General features: G+C 38.4%; 1 protein-coding gene across 4 annotated transcripts in view; it reads left to right on the plus strand.

Moving 5' to 3' along the window:
• AFF3 (ALF transcription elongation factor 3) overlaps nucleotides 1-27,327 on the plus strand; it is a 321,875-nt gene that overhangs the window by 55,271 nt on the left and 239,277 nt on the right. The window lies entirely within an intron of this gene.

Consider the following 27,327-nt stretch of genomic DNA (forward strand, 5'->3'; position numbering starts at 1 on the left):
TTGCTTTATCACTTATATAGTCTGTGATTTCCTGTTTGATCCTTTTAGATGGAGAGGAAATAGTTGGTTTTGGCAGAATAAAGAGTGGTTTTTAATTTTTTCTGGGGTGCATTCAGAAGCCTGTTTGCCAATACAAAGTTAGTCATATCATCTCCTCGTGCAAATCAGTAGAGCTCCCATGACTTAATTTATAGTAATAATAAGACTAAATGACTCTATTCGGCTGAATCACTGTGACTTTCTCAGAGCAGAGACAATGATTGTTTACTCTGATTTGACAACTGTGATGTGTCTTGAGATGTTTTTAGTCTTAACATTTTTGTTTCTGGCAATGTTAAAGGAGAGGAAAAATCTAATTTTGGGGGAGTTCTGTGGCCTCTTAATGCCTGTTTTTCAGAAACGGAGTTGAGTGTTGTATTCCCCCTTTGGTTCAGCTTGGGAAGGAAATCTCTCTGGAAGCAATTAATTCTCTTCGCAATTTTAGGCGTTATACCCTTGTGGTACTCTCTACAGAAAAGTTCCATCAGTTCCAAACAACACATAGGTGACATGTTGTTCCTGAAAAGGGGTTGTTTCAGGCTCTTAAGCCAGATTTGATAAGCAATTTAGCATTCACATACTGCTGTAATTGTGCAGATAGATCAGGTAATGGCAGATTCTAATATCCATTTAGCTATTATTACCTCTTTCTTGTGCTTCTATCTGCAAGTGGGAAGTATCATTACAACTAAAGATGCCTGTGGCAATTGTCTGGATCTTTCAGATTTTCCACCTTTACATGTATGCAGTACTCTAAGGACTAGTTTGGGAAGGAGTTTTGATAGGCAATCATTTGTTTGTCTGAAATTCAGGATTTACCATTTGCATTCCAAATTTGCCTACCTTAGGAAAGAAAACTTTCATTTGTTGTATGTAATCCATGCCAACACATATGGCTAAATTTATAATACAGTTTCTAGACATGTAGTGTAAATGGTTTTGAGATTTCATTAAACCAGTTTGCTTAGATACTGATGGCAACGTAAGCTGTGGTAGGACAGAGTGGACTGCAGAGTAGCTACTGAGGGGTTTACCAACTTCTCACAGATTTTATGGGATGAAGTATTAATGAAACAGTATTTGATAACATAATATAAACATTTAACTGAAGCTGAAGGAGGTGAACTAAAACTATTTTCTGGTAAATTAAAAAAGAGCCAAACAATGAAAAAAAAATGGACAAATTACTCTGAAGAAAAATAGTAGGTACTATAGGTGTTTGGGTTTGAAACTGGAGCTAATGAAAGACAATGTTTAGATCTTGTGTTGGAGGACTGAGAGTCCTGGTGATAAAGTGCCCAGATTTTTTTTTTCCTTTATCCTGACATTTCCTTTGTTCTAACATTTTCCATCCCCAGTGACAGAAGATGAAACTGGTAACCCACTGGTAGTGCTACAGGGATAAATATTGACCAAGACTGAAAGTTTTCTCAGTCAGTGTTGCTTAATCCACCCTCCTTTTAATTTTCAATCATACTTCTTTTTATTTCAAAATATTTTTCCATTCTTGTTATTTGTATCATACATCACTTAGTACAGTTTCGTAAGAATTTCCATGTGCGCTCTCAAACTTCTCCTTTGCATCAAATGCTCACTGTTCCCTATTAGGGACAGAAGTTTTACATTGCTCTCAGCAGAAAAGCTGTCATGGTCCTGTGAACGTTTGCAAGCAAATAGGGCCTCTCTTGTTCAGAGTGGGGCTAAAGGTGATGGCCAAGAATGACCTTGCATACATAGTGGCTGTGGGAAGAGTAGCGATGCCATACAGAATGATTATGAAGGAAAGCAGGCTGACAACAGTGTCAGGGAAGCTGTATGGAAATAAGAATGAGAGTGGCAGAAAAGCTGCCTAACAGCAGCCAAGAGAATATGAGAAGCAGGAGAGGGACAGAGAACTTGGGTATAGGGTATCTGGAGCGCAGGTGGTGGAATGAAGCTTTATGTCTGCTGACATAAAAGGTGTGTGGCTGAAATGGGCTAGGTAGGGAAGGCAGTGTGCTCTGGGGGTTAGTGTAGACAGCATTGTGAGGTGTTGCTGGCTCAGGATCAGCTTGTCTACCGGGATCCCCGGGTCGTTCCCTGAAGAGCTGACAGCCAGCCAGTCAGCCCCAGCTGACAACAGTGAGAAATGACCATTTCCCCAACTGCTGCAAATCTGAGGCACATGGAATGACAAGCGCTTCTCTGTGTGTGGTTTTTTTTATTTTCAACATCATGTGACTATAGGAAACTTCAAATTCCACAGAGAAAACCAGGAAACAAGCATATATTGTTATAAATCTCCTGATTTGCAAGTCCACCTACTAATGCGTTCAAGCTGAGTCCTCTGTTTCCATGCACTTGCATTTAGGTTATAGGACTTTCCAGAGTCCACCAGTACAGCTAACACTGATGTGCTTTCATTTGTGTTTATCAGTTTGAAGGAACCATCAGTGAAAAAATAAATGCACAATGAAACAAAGTTCACCTTCCTGTAAAAACTGAAGAAGCAGATGTCACACAAAGTGTGTGTGTCTTCAGCAGGATACAAAATCCTCTTTTGTACCTCCCTTGAGGTTTTCAGAGAAACAGGGCACAAAGTTGGCTGCGGTACAGTTATTATTCACCAGAAATAAAATCACTCGAATACAAATTATAGACCATTACATTTCAATACGTGAAGAAGGTTGATTTCTAATGTAGTTCAATACCTCATTTAATGTTCTTAATCAGGTTTTGAAAGCCTCCAATATCTTGACACAGACTGAAGCTTACTTGGTTTTGGTTTTGTTTTTTTTTTTTTTTAAATTGTTTCAATGAGAATAACTTGCACAGACCTGTGTGTGGAAAAGTAGCGGTTACTTATTTGGGAATTTAATCCTGAGGAGCCAGGCTCATCAGTGTTAATTAGAATCCATATCCAACCTCCTGGTCCTTCCAAACTTGTCATACTGCTCTGTAGAAATGATAGCTTGTCATCTCAAGTACTGATGTTTCACATTTTGAAATACTTAGGAATTATATTGCTGTAGGTTTTAAAACCCCACTATAGTGGATATAAGGGAAGACAAGTTTGAATCCAAAGTATAAAGGAAAAGTGTCAGGAAAGTCAAGAGTCTTTCTTTTCAAAAATTTTGTTGAGTGAGACAATAAGAAAAATGTAAGATAGCAAATCATGGTTTTTACACCGGAGGTCTGTTTTAGAATTTCATCTCATAGGCTGCATGCTGCTTTATTATCACATTGAAGTAGCCTTATGTATTGTCCTTTGCTTACTTCTCTAAGGGTTATGGAGCAAGGAAATTGAGGTTGTACTCATGAGTGACTAGCAGTCTAATGGTAAAAAAGATAGATTTGGTTCTGTTAAATTTGGTAACATATTTAGGTGACATTTACATAAGGTCATCCTGAGGACATGTTCTTATTCCACTTCATGGAGTACTAAGACAACTTCCTCTGCAGCGGAAGTAATGTAAAATGTTGAGTTGTTTTTGGTTTTTTTTTTCCATTTTTGCCCTGATCTTACTCGACAAATTCCTATTTGCCTGGATAAGATATTCCCTGCAGTCATTCTTGTTCAAGTGGCTATTTATAGCTATCAGCATCTGGCACAGGCACTAGCAAGCATTCTTTAAATCTGCTAACTTTTTTTACCTATCATTTCTACCCCATATATTAACGGGAAGCAAAAAAAACCCACAACTCTTCACTCCTTTTGTTTGCTTCCTCTGAAAAAAAAAGCCTCCCAAATATAGACTTAGTGTCAGTAATTTGTTTAAAACTAGACACTTTTAGGGAGAGCTTTGGTGTGTAAGCATGTATAAGTAGTTCTATTCCAGTTTTAAATTGAAGGTGGAAATTCATATGTAAAAAAACAAGTGCATGTTGTGTTTTTTGCATATGTAAAAAAACAAGTACATCTCATTTGACAACCAAAGCTCCAGCTTAGACTAAAATGGGAAGATGGTCATGCTCAGTGCATGCTGAATCTACAGGAAAATAGAGAGGACACGGTGTCTCATGAGGAAAGAAAGTGGTTTAGAGGAAATCTGAGCCAAGTGCTGTTCCCCAGAGGCATGATGCCACCTTTCCACTGCTACAACAGAACTGTTGAACTGTTGCAAGACTAGGACTTGCATCCAGATTTTTCTTTTCTCCTTTCCAGGGTTTTCAGTTCTATCCCAAAAAGGCAGAAATGAGACTAGGAAAGCAGTTGAAGATGCTTTTAGACAAAAAGGAAGGGAGAGTTTTAATGCATTAACAAAAAGGTCCAAATATCTTCCGGCACTGTTCTAGGACGTGCCCAAAGAGGCTGGAGATTTAAGCACAGAATTAAGTGCATTGATACTCCGTTATCATTTATCAGCTTTATTGAAGAATTGCAGTGCTTGAGAAGCCAGTTAGCAATCATAGCACTTGAGTACTGTGAGTACTGTAAGTGTTGTAAGTGTGAGCCTGTTGTAGATGTTTTCTTTCCCAGATGTTCATGGGAATGAGTTAGTGAGCCGCATTAACAAGAAGACACAGCTCACTTGATCCCTGTAATGGTACCACTGACCTTCCCCACAAATAAAGGATGCTTTCCCATGTTAAAACAGGAAGAACTGGACAACAAGAGCAGTGTGGTGCAAAGATCCCTGCTAGTCATAGATTATTCAGAACCTCCGAGTGTGTCTGTGGGAGGGCTGTGCATTACTGCCTGGTTTTATGTAGGAGAGTTCAACTGACTAGGACTGCAAAGAAAGAGTGTATTAAATAGAGTGGTGCTTGAACTGCTTTTAACAAATATAACAGAGACCACAATGCACAAAGATGGATTTTTGGTATAGTTTTCAAATTGTGACACAAGCCTTTGCCTTTCTCACATTCTGCAGTCGCCAAGACACACTGTGACTGTATGTTCAAGCAGTTTCATTGAACACAGTGGGCCTAATCTCTCTGCTTATTCTTGCATGGCAGCTCTTGTAGAAGGAAAATACTGCTTAGACACCTTTACTTGACTTTTAGAGCTCTCTAGTTTTACTGTTTTTTCCCTCAGTGAAATAAGTCTCTTTTCCCTTTTGAATTAAACATCAAACTCTTTTTCTGCGAAAGCACTAACTAAATGTATCTATAGGTTTTTTAGAAAATAAAGAATTTATTTACATAGAGCCTGAAGTCTTCTATATGGATTGATTGCTATATGCTATGTGTTTGTCGCTATGGTGAATCTCTTGTTCCTCATGTTTTGCCCGGGTAGGATGACTATCATCAGAGAAAAATCTCTTGAAACTGGACTTAGACTTCTGATTGTCAAAGGAATTCTTTGATGTATGCACCTGCCTTTTTGCAAATTTTCCCCTTTGTTCTTTTCTAACTATTGAAAAAAATATTTCAAACACTTTTTCATAGTCTCTCTTAAGTCAGGCCTTCCCTTTATAAGACTGGTTCCTCCATCTTTTCTAAAGTTTGAAACATAACCACTTCTGGGGTAAGGAGACCTCAATGGCTGTAAGAATATGGTTCAGTTTGAGAAAAGTGTATTCCTCTTGCCTTCCTCCCCGCCAGGGTGGATGGTTTGCTTTATGAATCAATCAGCTCTGGAGTTGATACAGAAGTGCATGCATAAAAATGTCCACAACCCTGTATAATTGCTTCTTCAGTTCCTTTTGGTAAGCACTAAAGTTATTGATGAAGGAAATAAGACTTCTAGAACTACAAAAAACAGGTTTTAATTGCACATTTTGTCTGATTTTTTGTAATCCATTGTAGTTCTTATGATGATGATAACTGCATGTAATAAAAAACCTCCCTACCAGAAACAAAGTAGTCTAATAGACCTCCTTTGTGAAATGTGCCTCAGAAGATACATGGCACTGCTATCAATTTTCCACCTTTGGCCCCATTAACATGGATTGCTCCCAGGCCTGTAAGGGTATTCCGCAGCTGGAGAAAGCCCTCCTTTTCTGCATGTGGCTTCAGAAGCTGAGCTGCGGCACAGCACTCCTGCAAGCACAAGAAGTGTCCTCAGTGTGAGGTTTCAGCTGAGCATCTCTCCATCTGCTTAATGTCTCCTTAAACAAAGGGGTCCAGGCAGAGAACAAGGATGTGCTTGCTGTGGAATTCAGATTACCAGTGAAATACTTAGACACATTCTGCCTCTCAGACCTTACATTGCGTAATACTAGAGCGCTGTATCAGTGTGCAATCAGGTGTGGAGTCCAAGCCCTTGTTGCTCCTGCAGAGCACTTGTTAACGCCAACTCACATACTCCTTTCCAATAGTTATAGCAGGGTAGAGCATTTCTATCTACTCTTTGCCTTCACAGCAATCTACAAGGGATCATGTAGGATGAAAAAATGGTTTGGGGTATTTTATTTTATTTTTAATACCCATGAAAAATATTTTACTGCTTTATTGTGTAGTCTCCCCAGTCTCTCATGAATCAGAGTGACATGAAACTGTCACCACGGAGCATACTCGTGGGGGTCAGTTATGACTGATGAGCAAGGAAACCAAAGGAAAATACAATGAGCTTCACAGATCACTGTTAATTCCAGCTAAATAAATAAAGTACATGTGTCACTTGATGTAAAAGGTTAAAGAGGTCAGACCTCCAGTAATTGTAAATGCATCCAACCAGGCCAGAAGCAGTTATAGTCTTTATTGTCAGTTGCATATTCACTTACAGTAAATGAAGACAAATATACCCTTAAATATCTACATATAACATACTTTATTCACCCTGCACGTCGTAAAGTTGTCATTTCCGTAGCACTTTTGAATATGGAAGATGTATCCCTGTGGTATCACAAAATAGCTTCCTAGAAAAGTAATTAACAGAAGGGGTTGTTTTTTTTTTTTTTTTGCTTTTTTGCCTTTTTTTTTTAATTTCAGAAAAGATAAATAATGGAGGCGTCTGATTTCCTGTCACTCTTGGTTAACTTTGTATGAAAATGGATAGCTTCCAAATTAAAGCAGGCACCGGTCTGTCTGGAGAAAAATGCATCCGTAAAGAAATGTGTACATTACATGTTCATGTAGTTCCAAATCTCTCAATTGTATTTTGTATGTAACAATCCCGTGTTCTGAAATATGATACCTTTTTCACTTTATGAGTTATAACCAGCAAGGCTGAGGTTGTTTCTTACATGATTTAGGATAAGCATTTACTTTCCCAAATTCTCTCATACATGCCACACTCTCTTCCCTCCCCTCCAGCATGTTTCTCTGAGCAATGAAGGCTCAGTGTGAGATGACTTTACACTACATTTTATTCAGAAGATAAATACACAAAGAGCATTCAGGCCAGTGAGCCATAGGGTCAGGAATATTGAGATCCAGCATTTTGTTTCAGAACCAAAAACTGCTGTTTATATTCCTATGCATTTACTGCAGAGGCTTACTGGCTGTAAGGAAAGCTTGTGTAGCTAGAAAGAGAGGAAAACCAAGAGTATTTCTTGTTAACTGTTATCACTAACACATGTTTAAGGTGAGATGGAATTCGAAACACTCACTCTGCTTTGTAACTACCTTGAAATGAGATGTTGAAGATGATGGTTTTTTTTTCTTGCACATGTTAAAGATTACTAATATTCACATACCAGAACATTAATCTATTGTTAATAAAATTTTGCTTTTATTTAAATCTACTTGTACAACTGCATTCAGATGAAGAGGCAGGTATAGCTTTATGTGACTGCTACAACTTCTAGACCTGAATTAGGAAAAGGGGAAGACAGGTGAGAGATTGTTGATTACAAATGCAGTTAAAACTTATACTAATACAAAGTATATAGAGTAGCTGTGATTTGGCAGTTATGCGCTATTTTATAAGAGGCCTTCTCCAATTTTAATTGTAATCTCAGGGACATCTGATACAAGCAAACATATTAGGTTGTTAATTTCTGATTGTGTGGAAGTATCAATCCAGAGTGGAAGTATGCTGTCTAGAAAAAAGGCAAGGAATAGATGATCAAGCACAATGTGAAAAGGACAGTTTGGAAAATACCATAAGCAGATAATGAATGTCTTTCTTTCACCAAACTGTTTAACATGCAGGAAAAGTTATACATAGATGGAGAGGCCATAAGAATGAGCCTGTCACCATAACAGTGGAGGAGTCTGAGAAAGGAATTACGTGGGAGCCTAACGAGAAAAAAATGAAATTATGCTTTGAGAAACCCACCAAAAAGGAGGGGTTAGTCATGACCTAAATTACTGTCCTCATGAGAGGACCATGCAATGTGAGATGGACAGTTTGAAAAATACCATAAGCAGCTGTCATAATTTAAGGTAAAGTTTGCTAGGCAATATCTTCCAGGAGCTTGGAGATGGCTGAGCAGGCCCCTCAACTTCAGGATTTTTGCTCCAGTGTGTTCCCATGAGGAAGCCTTGGGAGCACCCTTCCTTCTCATGCAGATCCTACTCCTAGATAGGAATGGACTGATGACCAGAGGACACCCCTGCCAAAGAAACAAACTACATGATTGCAGTCATTTCAGAAGAAGATTTTGCTCTCCCACAAAGACAAAAACAGTGGCCATCATCTTCTTCACAGATGTGATGTCACTGATCTGGGAGGAAAACACATTATCCATCTCCCCCATAAACGGTATGACATGCACAAAGCTGGGCTTGGATGTAGGCATAGCTTCTGTGGGAGGTGGAAGAGGTGAAACCTCACACTCACACAGAATGTGTGGAGATTCTGCCTCTAAACGGAGCTGATATCTTCTGAAATACAGCAGGTCTCTCCTGAGCCTCTCACCAGAGGGTTTATAGCTTCTGATAATCATAGAATCATAGAATAATGCATTCTTATCAAAAAAACAAAGCCACGTGTCTTTTACTACTGTAATCTCTTCCATTCAGGAGTTTCAAAGCTCTTCATAAGCACTAATGACAGCTTGGAAAAGAATATGTTAAATCTGGTTACATAGTTAAGAGTTAGCTGAGGTGCAGGCAGATGGAGACACCTCTCTCAAAGATGCCACCAGCGGCTACACCACAGACTAGGCGTGCTTCCCTCACCCCATTTGCCGGTAGTCCTGGCTAAGCAACCAGCTGGGAAATGATGTAGGAGGCTGGGGTGAGGATAGGATGGTGCAGCCGGATCATGCACCTTATCCCATCTCCAGACTAAGGCTGAATACAGACAGGGCTGGCCACAGACTCAGAGTGAACACAGCCACGGCGAATCAATGTCAAAGCAGAGAACAAAACTGAAGAGACTGAGTCCCCAGTTCTGTGTTCTGTTGTCTCTGCTGAAGCTTGCCATGTAGCAGAGTGGACCATAACTTTGTGCTGGAAACGGAAGTTAACACCAAGGCGTAAGTAAAGGCTTCTTGCTAAACCCAGAATTAATGTTTCCCATTGTATTTCTTCCTATCATCTAGGTCACTTGAGGCAGAGACAGTTCCTGAGTGATTATGTCACTTGTGGTTTACCACTTCCACCTGAGTTACTCACTGCACATGCTCCACTAGAAATTAATAGCAGTTTTGCCATTGCATTCAGTGGTAACAAGATCAGGGTTTGACAGGGATGAATATTTCTTTTCTACATTCTATGAACTTCCTTTGGTCAAGAAGATAATGCTTGAGGGAAGACAGTCTGATTTTTTTCGATCTTTGTTTTTTTCCAGAAAGGGAGATCTAATATTTGTGGGATTTTTTTTGACATCGCTATTATTTTGGAAAAAGTCAGCAGTAATAATACAGAGTAACGGTGGTAGAAGGTGGTATTTGAAGTCAGAAATGCTATGCTGCATCAATCTATTAACTTCAGGACATATCTTTAAAGCATCAAAGAAGCTTCTTGACCAGTGTGAGGTGCTTGAGTCATTTTTAGTCTCTTGTAACTGAAGCTTCTAGCTCCCTGTTCAGAATTAGTTTCCTTACCAACTTTTCAGTCAATAAATCTACTTGAGTGATTTCCTGGCAGTTGCACATTAGGAATTATGGCATATCCCTGCACATAACTTACAGAACTATCTCAATACAGAGAAGGGACCATAAAACACACTGAATGGGGATTTCTCAGATATGCTAATTGCTGCTCTATAAAGAGCACCGGCTGAAGAGCTGACAAAGAGGAAGTTCAACTAAAAACTACCTGCCACAAATCTTTGAAGGTCCACGGAGGAGCAAATCCTGCTGCTGCTGCTTCATGGTAGAGCTCCATTGAGTAAAGCCTTTGTAGTTTAGCTAGCTTTGGCAGGGAGGACCAGAGGCTCCATTCAGGCCAGTGCCAGAGCCAGGCAGGGTCAGGGTCAAGGGCATCAGTCTGCTGCCTGCAAGAGCTGCTGCTGGCGTCAGGGGCCATGGGGGTGGGCAGTGTACCGGTGTGGGAGCAATTCCCACCTTCTCAGCTTCTCACTGCCTGGGTGCAGTGCCCAGGCTGGAATCTCATCTGTCCTAAAATAGACCCAAATGCAAGTCTAATTTATTTCTCTTTAAAGGGACTGGATCACATTTCCCGTTCCTATCTTCTCATCTACGAGCTTGGATCCCAAAATAAAGCTACTGTTTTCCTTACACTGATTTTTTTGTGTATTCAGAGCATGGGCTAGTCTAACTAATGGATATCCGCTACTTCTGTGAAGCTCAGGTTTGCCATTCAGTGACAGGAAGATATCATCCACGTAAATGATCCTCCAAATTTTTTGGCAAAATTTGTACTATGTTGACATCCATGCCAAACTTTGAAAATGAGCTCCATATTTGTAGAACACTGGAAGAATTTACAGCTTAGAGGGGGAGACACAGTTCAGCAAATGTGTTGCAACCAGGTGTGAATTATACTCTTGCAGCTTTTTTAAATGACACACTTTATGCACTGACTACAGATAAGTATTTTTGCACAGGGTGGAATGGGGTTGGATCACTGAACTCATTTTTAAGTAGGCCATTACACATCACTGCTTTTTAGTCACTTGAACCCTGTGCCTTAGGTTGACCTGGCAGACAGAAATCAAACGTAGCTGCTCTGCTGCTTCTACTGATAACACCTGTACACTTTTTTTTCTCAAACAAGTTTTCTGTACTATCTGAGAAATGCACAACCTAATAAAGATAGTAGTTAATCTGGAAAGATGAAAATAAACAGTGATTATTCAATAATTTTAAGAAAGAATATTTTCAAAAATAAATCAACAGTATAAAATTGAAATGTGCCTTTGCAGGCCCTGTGGGAAATTCAGCTAATGAACTGAAGAGTATCAGTTTCTAGACAAGCAAGAAAGTCTGCTTAATTTAAATAAATAAATTCAACTATTTGCTTCCTTATTTTAAAATCATGGTTTGGGGCATGATCACATAATGTGACCAAAGTAAATTCAGTGCAGCCTGTGTGGCTTGCAAGACCAAGTAAAATACAATTAACTTTAAGATGACAAATTTGAATGCTAAAATAAATAAAATCTTCTGCCTTCCAGGTGTGACTATCTTTTAAACGTGATAATGCCACCCTGTGAACCATTAAACTGTTATCAATGATCAGGCTGTGCACTTTCTAATGATTACGGTGGAGTTGAAAAAGACTCTATAATGTTCCTTCAGTTTGTTCATCATTTTTGTTTGATAATTGTCCTAAAAATCAATGACAGCTACTGAGTACAGAAATTTGATTGAACCAAGTATAAATATAGACAGCAATTTAGGCTGTTCTTACTCAATAGGAAAATGTCTTTGGATAATAAGTGGATTCCTATCTAAATTCATGAGTTCTTTTATGACATTTTGGGTTAAGCCTGAAATAGACTAATCTTTTCCTGATAAAGTTGCATAAGCTATGATTTCTCCGGTGACCACATTTAATTGGATATTAAATAAAGTGCTTATCTTTACACCAACAGGTTTTATAAACTGGATTTCACAGATTAAGTAACAAGTAGTAGGCACACACAAAAAAAATATTGATTAAACCATGATATGCTCAGATTAAAAAGTAGACTGTCTTGATTTCAGTAGGCTCTTGAGATGCAGGACTGCAACTGAGGGTTAAATGTACAGGATATAGAGGGAAACTGCAGGATGGTGGCAGAGGTGTGAGGACAGGTCTGTGTATTCTTCCTTACCCATATATTCTTCAGCAAATGTACAGCAGGATGGTTTTCTGTTGGGGTTGACAAAAAGCTTAAATTCCTGATAATGCTTTTGAAAAGCTTGAGGTCAGGATTCATTATGCAAAGTGCTGTACAAGCACACAGCGAGAGCTATCCTGTGATAGAGCCTATCAGCCCTGGAAAGGCAGAGGAAAGGTTAACAGAATCTTGGAAAGTCAATTAACCTATCGCACCTGAAGAATGGAGATAGGGACAATGCTGAGAAAAGTTCCCAAATGGAAAGACATAGATGGTGTTTGGGAGGTGGAAGTCTTAATAGGGTGAGCAAAGACCACATTTGGGAGGAAGAGGGAGATGATGAGAAGATGAGGTAAAGCTGAAAGTGCAGCCCAGCTATATGGGAAACATTCATTTGGTACTCCTCTTGCTGGAGAAGGTAGAGTGATAAATGAGCTCCAGAAGGGCAGAAGATAGTTAGGGCTCACTGCATTTCCTTTTAATGATAATGAAGGACGCTCTTTGGAGCCAAAAGGACACTTTTATCCCAGAGAGGAGCAGGACATCTGAGGAATTCATTAGGATGGCTTGGATGTGTGTGCGAGATTGGTGTAAAGGAATACAGCAGCTGTGCAAAGTAAGACAGGAGGGAAACCTCCTGCGAGGAGGAGTGTGAGCCGGAGGCATTACAGGGGGAGGAAATAAATGAAAGCATTTGTGTTGAGTAAGCTGTGCTAAACCAAATGATGTGGAGCTCACGCTAATTGCCATTTTTTTCCCCACTGGTATGACATATTGTGAATGTGAGAACAAAGTGATGCCTCACTATGTAATCAAGTCTACATTTGACTTTCAGCGCATGGAGCTGGCAGCCCTCTCATAGCATTTTGTTGTTTTTCTCCTCCCATATGGGACAAGACAATTGCAGTAGTGCTCTGCAGCCAGCTCAGGAGCTTGGACAACCCTTTCCGGAGGGATTTATCTTGACTTTGGTAAGATCAACCAGGAAGAGGTGCAGTGTAGGCTTGTTTGTTTTTTTTTTTTCCCCATAAATAAAATTTACCCATTGCACAAAGCATGCAACTGTTCCAGAGCTAATGTCAGACTTGGACATTGTAAATGCTCATGGAAGGCTTCCTACAGCGGGTTGGCAGGGGCTGGCAGTGCTACAGGTGCCATTGCCGAGCAGGCTGCAGTGACTCCTGGCTGCTCGCGCTGTTTGACTGAGATTCAAGGCGCAAGGTGTTAAAAATCCCAAGTGTGTTACTGAAAGATAAAAATGGAAAGTAGTTCCACTGAGTAATGGGGACATGCATAATGGCCTTGTGCTAATTTCAGTCTGGGGTCACCGGGCCCTCTCTTTTTTGCATAGTTGAAATAGCTGTGTCCAGATGATAAAGATGTTGACAATTATCTTCTTCATCCTCCAGAGACCACACAAGGCTAAGCTTTTTCCTTTTACTTTCTCCTCATTTTCTTTTATTCCTGGCTTGTCATGACTTCTGACATTGGCATGAGGCTATTTTCTAGAGGAATTTCCTTTGCCTTCTTGGCTTTTGGTAATGTAATCATTTTGTTAAGGAGTTTTTCTTTGAAGCCTTGTTTTCTTGTTAAGACTTTTTAGAGCAGTGTTCTCTTTGCTGCCTCTCACAAAACTTAGCTAGTAAATTAGCAGCCATTATTTCCACCTAGGCTTCAGAAAAATGGCAAATTACTTAAAGTTTTTTTCTGACTTGTTTTACCTCCAGTAAAACAAGCACTTCCAATAAGACACCAGGAAGGGGATGCTGAGCTTCAAAGTTTTGTTGCTTTTGGAGGCCAAGCAGTGGGTCAGGGGCTACATCAGCCCACAACCATGTACACTGGTTTCTGCAGCAAGAACGACAAGGGAAGTCTGTCAGCTGCCATAGGCTGCCCTCAGAGATAAGCTGGGATTCATCTTAGCGCCCAGCTGGGAATTCCCAGGGGTGCTTGCAACCTCTGCTGTTAATAAGCTGGTATCATGCTCCCTTTGAAGTCTAGGCAGTGGTAAACTATCATGTGACCAGCTTGGAGACTCTGGGACTTTTCTTAGCAGAGCTATATCTGTTTTTTAAACTTGTGCAAAAACAGAGCACATGGGTAAGCACATAGTGTACCCTTAGAGGCATGGTTTGCAAGAGTGCTGTTTGCATGTAAACCTCGTTTCTCCCCTAAGAAGTAGACCTGTGGAATTGTTCAAGCATGGGCAGATTTCTATAAATGTCTCTGCTCTGTCAGCATGGCAGTGTCAGATTGAAAAGGCAGTATCTAGACTAGCTCAGAATGTTTGTGTGTTGCATTTGTACAATGCATGGAGAAGTAAAGGAAAAAATCTCTACGGGTATAAATTGGACTCATGCCACCAACACTGGAGATTTATCTCTTTACTTGCTGGTCTCTTACTAGATGCATAGAAGTCACCCAAGTAAATTCCCAGTGTCCATGCACCCTAACAGTAGTTTAATCTCTGGTTTAGCAGAAAGTCTTTGTAAAATTCATGTATACAGACACAGCATTTCTAAATTGCCAGCACAACAGCAGAAGCTTAAGTGCAATTTTTATTCCAATAAAGATGTGATGAAATTATGCCTAATGGTCTGCAGACTGCACTTTTATATGCACTTGCAATTCTCCCATTGACTTCAACTGCTGTTGTCAAGGTATTTCAGTACTACTGAGCTAAGGATCATTACCCTGTGCTATTACAATACATTAAACTAATGCTACCATTTTTCCATTATAACAACAATACCTGGCGACTGAAGGCTACCTCCGACCCAATAACTTGCAATCAAATATTTGTTTCAGATTTCAAAATGCTTGTAAATTATGAGGCTTGACAAAAATGTCCAGATTTGACTAGCCCCTACCTCCACCTTGGTCTTTAATTCTTTGCATAAGGACAAAACAAACTTTGGACTGATGATTAGTTTAGAGATATTAATATTTTTTAAGAACATGAACATTTTAGTTTACAAGTAAGTTGAGTAAAGCTGTGTTTGAACTAAGCTGTTATTGACTTTCATACAAAGAACTGGAATAATATATCTAGACTGTACATAGCCCAACTCCCAAAGCTTGTGTCCTTCAAAAACAAAACAATTCCCTGACTGCTGTTGATACAGCATACACCAGGGAATACACATACTAGCACCCTGGAGCTGAGCTTAGTTATCTGATTTCTGATATTAAAAACAACGCACCATTTTTTCCAATGTCCTGTTTGCTCTAATATAACGGAGAATAGTGTACTTAAGCGCTGTGGGGAGATAGCTTTGCAGAGATTACTTTCCTTGTTGCTAAGAAATTTATAATTTTTAATACTTAAAGGAAAGCAAATTAACTGATTATATAGCCTTTTCTGCACTTTCTGATTGATTGATACTTCTTTATTTTTTTTCATGCCTAAAAAATAAATTAAAGGAACAACAGCAAAAGGCTTGAACAGTTGACTGATATTACTTTTCTGATAAGATGGGCCACTGACTAGTTGGAAAAAAAGGAAACCCTGAGCTCCCTTAGAAACCCCTGCAAAGTCATCTTAAAAATGTACACACAGCATCTGCCAGATAAGCAGGAATAAGGACTTGATAACCAAAACAGAATCCAGATGTGCACAAAAATGGGCTTCTTGTTGTTTCTGCTTTATTACTGGCACTGCACATCTACAGCTGACAGACATGCAAAACCATAGCTGATGCATATAGCAGATCCTTTTGGTGTTGTTTACTCCCCAAAATCTTGGAGTTTATTGTTATGCATTGATTGCCGACATTAAGATGTGAAAGTCCCTTTGCTATATCTGAAGTATTTTGTACCCCTTTAAGAACTGGCTTTAAAGAGCCATTCTTCAAGATGAAAATATTGTTATGAAAGAACAAATAATAAAGTTATGCACAAATCTGGAAAACTGTGTTTCTCAAGACATCAGGCCAGCAAGTTTCATTGCAAAGGTATTTCATGGTTCAAACACAGGCCTCATTTTAAAATGCCAAAGAATTTTGCTTGTGGAACAGATTCAGCCTTAATTGCAGAAATCCTAGTTTGACCTCCTTTGTCTACACTTGCAAAGCTACAGGTACAGAATCATCTTCATGTGCACCTGTGCATCAAGTCTGACGCCCATTTAAGTGACAGATTATCGATGTGTAATGTCTAGTACCTTGCACACCATTAATGGCATCATAAATGTCTTCAGACATAATATTACCTGGACAATGTGGCACCTCTCGTGTACCTTACTGAACAGGCAAGTAAACCAAGAAAGAAAAAGACTAACTGGTGTAGGATCAGTGTAGCACAAGAGCACACTGAGTTGCAGTGCTGGTTAGGTTCAGCAGGCGTGGGCTCCACTTCTGGTACTGATACCACCTGGAGGGTATCTCCTGCTGCCTATGGAGGGTGTGACCAACTGTCTGTATTTCCAGAGAACAGCAATAGGAAGTGGTCTGCTGCTATCCTTGGAGATACACAAATTGCTTAGTCAGTGTTGCCACACTGGATGAGCATGGTAGAGGCAGCTAGAAGGTTAAAGGCAGTATCTTTTATTATCTGGAGGCCCTTACTGCAAAGCACAGACAAACCTTACATGGAAAAAAAAGCATGTGTATCATCACCACTCTGCTTTCCTGGCTGTGGAGCCTTCTCATTATTAGTGGTTATTTCATTTGAATTCTTTGCACACCGGTTTCCCATTAAAATCCTGACATTTACCATTTGCAGATAGTTACATACTTCTTTGAAATAGCACTGATGATGCAGTGGCATTAATTACTTGCCTTATAAAGGTGTCCACTGTCTAGAAACCAGTTCTCAAGTAATAACCTTCTTTCATAAGCATGCAAAGATGTGCATGCAAATATCTACAGGAACACTTTACAAGTCCCAGCCTCTCCACGTAAAGGTGCATATCACTAAAATGTGCAGACCTTAAATCTCACCGCCTGTAACCAGCATATCAGTTTCTGAAATGAATGCCACAAGAGGAGGATGAGGACATGGAGGTTTGAATACCTGCAGTAAGAGCTGTGTTCAGCCTTGCGTGATCGGACATGCATCTGTCTGCAAAAATAGCTGTGCTTCAACTTAATCATCTAGTTCTGCACAATACTTAAAATAACAGATTAATTCTACAGAGGGATTGAAATTGAACAAATGTATTCACTAGGGAAAGCATAGTGGCATGACTGAACGGCTTAAAATACATCAAAAGTGAAACCATTCTTCAAATTACCAGAAGATCTGCACATTTGTTCTTTAAACAGTCTCTGGACCTTGATAATCACGTTCTCCTTAATTATCACAGATTTATAGACAGGCAACAATTCCAGAATGCTGCTATGAGAGTTTGCATAAAACCAACTAGGTTATTTAGCTATGAAATAGCTGTAGCTGAGAAGGATGTATCTTTGGAGTGAGGAGAAGAGAAGCTAGAGAATCATTCTCTGCTGTGAGAGAGGTCTCAAGATACTCCATGCAACTTCTGATGGACATGTTGCAGTTGTGAGGGTTTAGTGACTGTTGCATTAATAATCCCACCCTGCTTTCATGGGGCATGATGTTATGCTCTTTTTACTTTAAAAGGGTTGCCTTTCTTCTCTACTAGATGGTGCTAGGTGACCTTTTAAAATGTGCGGATAAATGAAGCAGCAATAAATTTAGCACGCCATGATTAAAAGAAGTCACTCTCATATTTTATCTTCTTTTTAAAACATGTCATTTACAAATAGAAGTGCTAGAGGACAATTTGGAAAGTGATTGAAAATTGTATTTTATTGGACACGATGATAAATTTTGGCATTGGATTACACGACTGAGATGTGGACTTATTAGGTATTAGTGTTGCATTATATTTCATATACTGACTGAATGAGTTTGACGAGTGAAGGCAGAGGATTAGCATGCAAACTACCCCCATTGTTTCATATTAGAAAGTGAATATTTAAGAGCTGAAAATGCAAATTTGTTTCAGTTACATGGCACACATTTTTCAGTATGCAAATGTGCCACATCTGTGTATTTGTTTTGCTACAGACACAACCAGCAAGAGTTTAGTGATGAAATCTGTTCTTAATTATGATAGCAGCTGTTGGAGCAGTAGCCATTTTTTTCCTCCTGATGTGAAGTTGCCTGATTTACTCATTTTTGTCTGCATTTGTCAGGGCTGCCAGTGCAGAGAGAGAATTCTTTGTGAGGGATTGCAATTTGTTTTCTGTGCGAGAGCCAGTGAAAATTGACTAAATCTGCACAGCGGGGTAGTTTTATCTTTTCTTTTCCTGCATTGCAAGCTGTTGTACCTCTGCTCCAGCACAAGAGGCCTATAAAACTACCAAACAAATGAGAGAGCAGTTAAGTGTTCCAGCAAGTGTCTTAAGCAGCAGTTCATGTAAACGAACTATGCCTTAATAAAGTAGGAAAAAAAAGTCTGACATTGTAGCTGTTGGACAGATGGCATTAATATAATGTATTGATAAACACTTTGGGAGCTTATTTTTCCTTCCTCAATTATTTCATTTCCATATATGAGCCCAGTAGATTACTGAAGTTTGTAAATGCCAGACAGTTTAATACTCTATTTCCTCAATATTTTGGTAATAGGAAGAAAGAGTGGGAAGATTATAAAAGGATGATAAAAAAACCTCCTTTCTGAATACATGATCTCTTACAGTAATTTGTTAATGAGGCAATGCTGTTGCAAATCAACACAGAAAACGACCAAGAATGTTTCATAGCATAATGAAAAATTGGCCAAAAATTGCAGTGCAAATGAAAACAGAATAAAAAGGAGACATAAGTTATTGATACTAAAACTTCTATGCTAAGAGCTTACTGAATGAAACATTTGTAGTCTACAGTCACTGACTAATAGTCTGTTTCACACTGGATTGTTTCCATACCAATATTTTATGCCTTGGTTTTTTTTATTTTTTTTATCTAGACAACACTAAATTTAAGCAGATTTCAGCCCTGCTTCTTTTTCAGTTAACTTTCTGATGCCTTATCTTGAATCGTTGAAACCAATGCAAATTTGTCGCCAGAATGTAGTCAAAGCAGGTATAGGCCTTGAAAGAATGTGCAAAATTTGACATTCTTCATTGAGAGAAAAAAATTGCTTTTGCTTCCACAAACAGAAAGAATTCAGTGGATTGTAGAACTTCACTTAAGAGGATTCTCCTTTTATCTTCTACAATTCAACTTTTCCTCTTTCTCTTTTGACCTTTAAATCTTTCATTTAACTGAAAGAAATGCAAGAGCATGAGAAAATGGAGGGGTTCAGGTAAACTTTACCTTGCTTATAAAGGAAGGTTGTCTCAAAGTTAAGCTATCTGAAGTAATACATTTGTAAATATGCAATGAGTTCACTGGGATGGTCATATGGGGAATTAATGTATGGGAATGGGTAGGATGGAACACTTGTCAGGAAATCCTGCCCACAAGTAGTTGTTTACTTATAAAGAGTTAAAAAAGAAGAAGAAAAGAAATAAAGGAGGGGATAAAAAGAGAATTACATAGTGGATTCTGGTGAGCAAGTGGAATAGTATAAATACACAGTGGATAGGCAGTAAGTTACAGTGCTTTATCCAGTGATGGGTAAAGTGTACTGCAGTGGAACTCACCTTGGGGTGCCACTGCCTCTCTGCTGCTAGTGCAACCACCTTTGTGGTGGGTGACTGCTGGGCATTGTCACAGGAATAAATGGCACTTCTTATTATTTACAAATTCCTAGTTGGCTTTATTTTTCTCAGTTTTTTGAGATGCCTGTGCATGGCCAGTTTTAGCCTCGTGAGTTGCATATATTGTTCCCATTAACCTGAATGTTAGAACACAACCATGAATCTCTTTGGTTCCCTGTATTTTCCTTTAAGCATTACTTCCTTCAGAAAGGTACTTTGTCTCCTGCCAGGAATCCCAAGTGCTATTGCTACTGAAATATAAAAAGGATTTGGGGTGCTTCTTGTCTCTATCATGTTTCCATGTCATGTGCTTGTTTTCATGAGAAGGAATGTTGGGAGGCCAGTAAGAGTCATAATGAAGTTACTGGAGAAGTGAGGAAGGTCTGGATTTTCCACTGAAGTTGCACTTAAAATGTGTCTTTTCTCTGACTTTTTTTTTTTTGACCATTTCATCTTCTGGGTGGACCTACCATTAGATGTTTCTAATACAGATGTGGTCATGTGAACTAGTGACTCAAGGCTCCCTTTAAACTCAGTTGAAATAAATAAGCTATTTTTAGATGCAGTTAATCTGACCTTCCTAAATGTCTGTTTAGAATAAGATAAATCTTTAAAAGTATGTAACCCTCTCCATCAACCAGCAAGTGAATATAGAGCAGTTAGCGTACATGTAGATATCTACAGTAAGTCAAATAAATCCCTTGATTTCCATGTCTCTTTTCTATTGCTGCTGTGCCAAGCATGTTGCATACCTAAATAATTACTGTAGTTTTGAATAGTAGTCACTGAGCCTGTAGCTGTGAATTGCATATTATTCACTTACTATATGTTTGGTTTTTTTTTTTTCAAAAAAGCACCATTTGCAAAATGTTATATGTTCTAGCAAGGTGTCTTCACACTTTAGTATCATGATTACAGTAATAAATATACAGAAATGTTGCTCTGTATCGTTATGTCACTGAAATCTGCTGACACAATAAATTGAAAATGGAATACAGTGAATTATGACTTATGACTTCAGCATATGTTACAGAGGGTACTTTAATAGAAGAGGTGCATGTGATACTAATTACACTGTGAAATCACACTATAATAATACTTCAAGTAATCACACTTCAAAGTGACAAAAATTTCTTAAAGGCATCTTCAAGGGGACGCCGTCTGTCCCAACTTTTTATGCCTTTTCCTTGTTACATAAAAAAGCATTTACTTTTGTGTCAGCAAATGTTTTCAAATTTATTCCATATAAAAACAATGGTCTAATACTGCATTTGGATCAATGCATGGGGTTGTAAAGCCCTTGAGGCAGCAAAATCTTTGATCCACCTAGACGACTTGGTGTGAAAATAGGGGAAATATAGTCTTCCTATTTATGCAGAGAAAAGATTTAAAGACATGTTACCTCCTGCTGTCCAGTAACTTACTGTTTGTCAGCCAAGATAAGAGGAAAAATATGTGCTTTCTTTAATACCCCAAAACCCAAATGGTTAAAAATTGTGTTCTGCCAGGAATTTGTAGAGGAAAACATGCCTGGTCCCTGCTGATCTGAGTAGTAGTTTGGTAACAGTCCCCCAGGGCTAGGAATGAGAAAGTGGGCCATTTGCTGTACTCCTGCTTCTCCAACCCACGTTCCCACAACACATTTAAGGATAAAGGAGGCAGCCCTGTATCCCTGATGGAGGTGCACGCAGAAACACCCTGGAACTTACCTCCAGCATCCCACTCTGTGTGGGATGTGCTAATTCTTACAATGTCAATTATCTTGTAAACTCCATTGCCACTGCAAGATGTTTGTAGGGTTTTTTTTCCCCTGGATAACATGATTTTTTCCTCTGAGATGACTAGCACAACTACATGACTCCTGGAGCTACAGTTTGAAAAATAACAGATCATAGAAGAGTGCATAATGCATAAAATCTACACTGATGTACCTTAAAAATTCAGAATACGGGGTTTGCTCTCAGTCCTTTCTAGAAAAAGTGCATTATCTTTGTTGTATAAAGACAAGAGGAGAAGTCCCGGATCCATTGAAGGCAAAGGTACATTTCTCATAGCTTCAAGATTTCTTCTTTTAAAAGTTTGGTATATTTTTGATAGAGCTATATTAATTTTCTGTTTGTGAACAGTAGATTCTCCAAAGCAGTTGATGCAGAGATTAACAGAACCAAATGCTTTTTCTGGAGAAAAATAAAAAAAAAAGGTAAATGTTGAAATAGTTAATTTCAAAATTTCCAACTCAAACATTTCAAGTTTTCAATGGAAAAGAATTCCCTCATTTCAAATTTTTCCTTAATTTCTTACTTTTTCAAGGGATAAAATCAGAACATTTGTTTCAAGTGAAATAAATTGTTTTGATTGATGTAGTATAATTCATTGTCTATTCCTTCTTTCCTTTTTGAAGAAACAACAAACTAAAAATATTCAGCTCAAACAAGAACAGATTTCCTTACAATTTTCACTTCAGCTACCAACCCAGAAAATCCATTATTTTCACATTTTTAATTCATAGTAAAGTCTTAGGAGCTATTTTGGCCTGTCACTTGATGGGCATATTGCATAAAATATCTTAAATATTTATGAATGTATCAAACTCTGACAAAAGTAGCTTGCCTATCAGATTTGTTTTTTGAAGTAAACTTTACAGATATAACTCTGCATAATGAAGAAAGTCTTGCTTAAACTGATGTCAAAAACATTTTATTGTAAAACATATGGTTTAAAATGGGGGTGGGGAGGGAGGGAGGAAGCAAAAGGTTTTTTTTGTCCTTCTTATCTTGGGTCACTGTAGACTTAACTATACTAAATGTTTAATTCATGGCCAAGAAATATGTGATTTTTAGTAGGTTTTCCTGCTGGAGTACAGCTCTATGTGACTTAATTGGAAATTTAATTTAATTTAAATTGAATTTTTTTTTTCATCTGTGAAGTATTCCCATCAGAAATCTAGGATATCTTGAAGAATTAAACTTTGTATCATTGTTAGACTCTTGATTATTTCCCATCTATGTCCTCCCATAGTCATAAGTCTCTGTGTTTGAATTTTGCATTGTGTGTATCTGATGAGACATTCCTTTCTCTAATGCATTGATTTTTTTTCCCTAAAGAAAAAGTGACAATGAAAATAAATAATTAACAGAAGACTTGGAAAGTGATTCATTTCTTCAGCATTTGCTGAGAAAGCAGTTGCAGTAAACCCAGAATACAGGTGTTTTGTATAAAGAACAGCCTAATACCAAAGGCCTCAACTTTGCCTCTGGGGAACCCACTGGCATCTTTCCAGGAGCGTCAGGAGAGTATTTGTGTTTGGGTGGACAATAATTGCCTTTTGCATTAATTGGAGATAAGGGCTGAAGAAGTCATCAGTTCTGGATTCCTCCAGCTGAATCAGAGTGGCTCCTTCTCTTACCAAGGCATTGCTTCTTGGGGACAGTAGTCCTAAATGCCACGTTGGCAGAGGAGACCTAAACCTATAGATGTTGAAGACAAGAGGGATACAAGCTGCATGAAAGAAGTGTATGCCTTTGGTCACACTTAAGTAAGTCCTATGTTAAGCTTTGGGGAAAACCAATGTTTAATCTTATTTAAGAAAAAAATGTAACAACTTCTATTTCAGTCAGCAGTGTCCTGTGGAATAAATAAAGTATATCAGGTCCTAGCATTTTGGCCTCACAAATTGCATCCATTGGTGCACTTTATGTACTGTTAAGGGAGTGGTGGAAAGGAAGAAGGAGAACAGGAAAAAGTGGTAGGAGCAGTTCAAACAAACAAACAAACAAACACACATACGCCAACTACTTCATTGCTAAGCAGCCGCATTCCTACTCAGACAGTTATTTCTGTCCTCACTGTCAGTCCAGCTGCAGATGCAGGGAAAGTGTTGCTGATCCTGTCAGTGCTCTTGGTTGACTGACATCAGTCCTAGCAGCACTAGTAGCTGAATTATATTAACATTTGAAAGATAGGCTGAGCTTTCTTCAAAATTGAGAAACTAAATACTTATCTCTAGGCATTGATATGATGTTCTTCTGTTAATTCGTAGTCGCATCCAGTGACCACTGCTGATGTGAAACTAAACTTTCTGAGGTTTTTGCAAAGAGCAGCAAATGCCAAGAGGAAATGCTGAAGAATGCCTGTGGAATTGCTGATTTTGTGTTAATTTGGTAGCTTTTGCAGTTGCTTTAGTTACTCTTAAGCTGTAGACAATTTTTTGGGTCGAGCACAGCCTGAGACTTCCTTTTCTGTACTTAAGAAACTTGGCCTAAGGAGTGCCACAGCTGAAGTGGAGAGGAGCTCAGGGGGCTGATGAAACCAAAATCCACCAGAACCCACATAGTTTGATGGTCTTATTTTGAAAGTCCTGGCTGAGACTTTAAAAATAATAATCCATTAAGTCATTTTCCTAAACATGGTGCACTGCAAAAACCAAAAAGGTGAGAAACAGGTAGGTCAACATGAACTACAGAGGGCCTTATTTTTATTTATGGTAAGGCCCCTTTATCTTGCTTTTTATCTCCATTATAAAGGAGCCCTAAAATTAGTGTAGAAATTGCAATTTAAAATCCATTACATTCACTGTAAAGAGATTTGCTGTCAGGATGAAAAGGAGAGGTACAGTTTAGTGATAATGAGAATCAGGCCCATTATTCCCAAGAAATTCACTTTGTTTGAATTAGAGAAGGGGAACTTCTAGGTCATTTCAGTAGTTATTCTATTCTGTAAAGAATAAATAAAGGAGACTCTGTACCTCTGAAAATTTGATCTGTAATGCCTCATGCACAAATCAGATTGTTCAAATGAACCTTGATGGCTGCAGAGAAGCGTAAGAGAGACTGACAGGGAGTACTTGGTTTGCAAAAAAGAAGTCTTTGTTCTGCAGCTGATTGACTTGCTCACCTTGCTTGTACATCTGAGAAACATATTTTACCGGTGGGTTTGCACGCACCTACCCCTGTACATAAATAAGCTTTTATTACTGAGTGCATTTGACACATAGTATTTGTATGTGGATATCCATAAACTTTGGGAAATACTGTACTTGGTTCCAAAGTGTGTTCTTCTAAACCACTTTGTAGTTGCCTCAAGTCCAGAGCACTTGCTGTCACTGATAAAAATGATCATCAAGTTTACCAGTGTTTCGAGGGCTTTCTCCCTGTTCAGAAAACAGTAGTAAACTATATTTACTCACTTTTGTTCATGGCTTAAAGGTGGCTTAAGGGATTTAACTGAAGCAACTTATCAGATAAAGCCAAATGTGAACGGTATTATCTAAAATAATGTTTTGAAAAACTGAGCTCACAAAAGCAAGAAATTATTACAGTGATTATTTTGGATTAGAATCTAGTAGATTACAATTATGAAATCCAGTGATAAAAATTTAATTTTCTTTAATTTTCTTCTCCCATTCATGACATATTGGAGAAAATTAATGGAATTTTTACTTTACCTATTGCATATGCTTTACCTATTGCTAACACTTACTAAAAAATATGATCTTTGTATACAGTAACCTAATCCAATGCTGATTATAGTACTAGTATAACATATTTCTGTTCCTATGCTTTTCTTGCTTTGCATATATGGCATGTAGATCTTGAAATTGTCTGTTCTTTGCTTGCTTTTAATTCCATAAGGGGTGTTAATATAGTTGGTTAGTGAACATAGAAAGGAGAACTTGCATTAACAGTTTGTAGATCAGTCTCTTGATCTCCCTGGAGGATTTTATCTTCCAGCTACAGCAGTATGATGAGGTATATGACAGGATTTTGTTTTAATTAATGTTTTAGGCTTCTCATCCCATAGATTTTGGATGGAGATGGTGTGATCATATTGCTCCACTGTGTCAGAAGTGTTGAATAACACACTTATTCTTCTGCTTGGAAAGACTTAATAATGAGTTCACAGGTGTTAAATTAGAATTATTTCAATCTATTGTATAAAGTCAGGCACCAATTAATTTCTCAGTGTTAGTTAGGGCAAACTTAACAATTTTAAAGTCCTATACTAAATTGCTTTTTTACTCCAAGACACTGGATCTCTATACCTAACAGGTTTTGAGGTTTTGTTTCTAAAGACAAGCCTTATAGGTAGAAAACCCTATCCATATATGACACAGTATATTTGACTAACTGTACCTCTCAACTGTAATGCATGAACATCCTTTCACCCCAAACCACTGCTAAGGTTAAATTCCTTTTGGAATAAAATTTAAATGCAATGCAGAAATGGTGGCTTCTGGTATTAATGAATGTTTCTGCTGGTTTGGCTGTCTCTTGTGTTCTGATTACAGGACTTGACGCAAGGCTCTCATTAAGAAAATGTCTCATTAATACACTACTTCTAGAAGGGAAGAATCCTCAGCAGACATTTCCTCCCATTCAGCAGATCACAACACAAGGTCCCTGCCACAGCCATTTAAAAATGAAATGGAACCAAGCAACCTAATTAAAATAGTATCTGCAGAAGCTCTATGTGCCACTGAAGACCCATACATGAAGTAATCATTTTCTGTAAAACATTTCATAAATAGAAAACAAAAGAAGCATCTAGTTTCAAATAAAAAAAAAAAATTCCGAAGGAGGGAACAAAAGGTTTATTTATAATTAATAACACAGAAGACCAGCCTCAATCAAAACTGCATTTAAATTAAGACAGAGAGAAGAATATTGAGAAAGCATCTGGTTTTGCAAGATATATTGCCCCAGGTAATGTTTTGAAAGAACACTGAATGCTACAAAATTGTCAAAGGCTATCTAGCAAGCCTGACAAGATCCAAACCCATGAATATACACATAAACAAGGTCCAAAAAAAACCCCAAAGCGGATAAAATTTACCCTTCCCTGAGCAGTGTTATGAGAAAGCCTTCTAAACATAATTTTAAACCTGTTTAATCCCCCTGCAAAAGTAGATGAGACTTGTGCTGGATTCAAGCAAGGGTAAAATCATCTAGTTTGAATTAGCAGTATTAGCAGCACTTCAGCAGAGAGAGGTGAGGGAAATGATCCTTTCAGAGCTTGTTTTAAGAAGGCTTGCACTCAGTGAATAAGTAGCTTCTGTTAATAGGGCATCTATAAAAATCCCACCTTTATCTATGTTTGCATTCAGTTAATACTAATGTAGAGATAAGCTGCACAACAGAGGAGAAGGTTTACTTTCAAGAGTTGCCCGTGTAGCTAATGACAAGAGATGATAGAAGTTCTGCCAGGGGATGAGCACGGGTGGAGGATGCTGAGAGGAGCAGGTTTAACTTCACTGAGCAATCAATATACAGCATCTGAAGGTCAAAGGAACCTGAGAGTGTTTGAAAAATATATAAGGTATGTCAAGAAACTTGAGGGGGTTGCAAACTGAACATCTTTCTTTGGGTCATTTTCTGGGCAGATGTAGAGTTGATGTGAATTTTTTCGCAGTGTGTGTAAGAGTGTACTTTGGTAGTGATATTAAGGGCAGGTATGACAGTCATTGCCACTTCTGAATAATGGTACAGGTATACTGATATGTTGCAACAAAGCAATTGCAGTTGGCTTATTGACTTCTTACGTGGCAGCACTTTTTCTGTTTGTTGCAATTGGTAT

This window comes from Pezoporus flaviventris, unplaced genomic scaffold (assembly GCF_033815535.1).
Source record: "Pezoporus flaviventris isolate CSIRO_AGI_PZ_B2104156 unplaced genomic scaffold, CSIRO_AGI_Pfla_v1 ptg000030l, whole genome shotgun sequence".
NCBI classification, from domain to species: domain Eukaryota; kingdom Metazoa; phylum Chordata; class Aves; order Psittaciformes; family Psittacidae; genus Pezoporus; species Pezoporus flaviventris.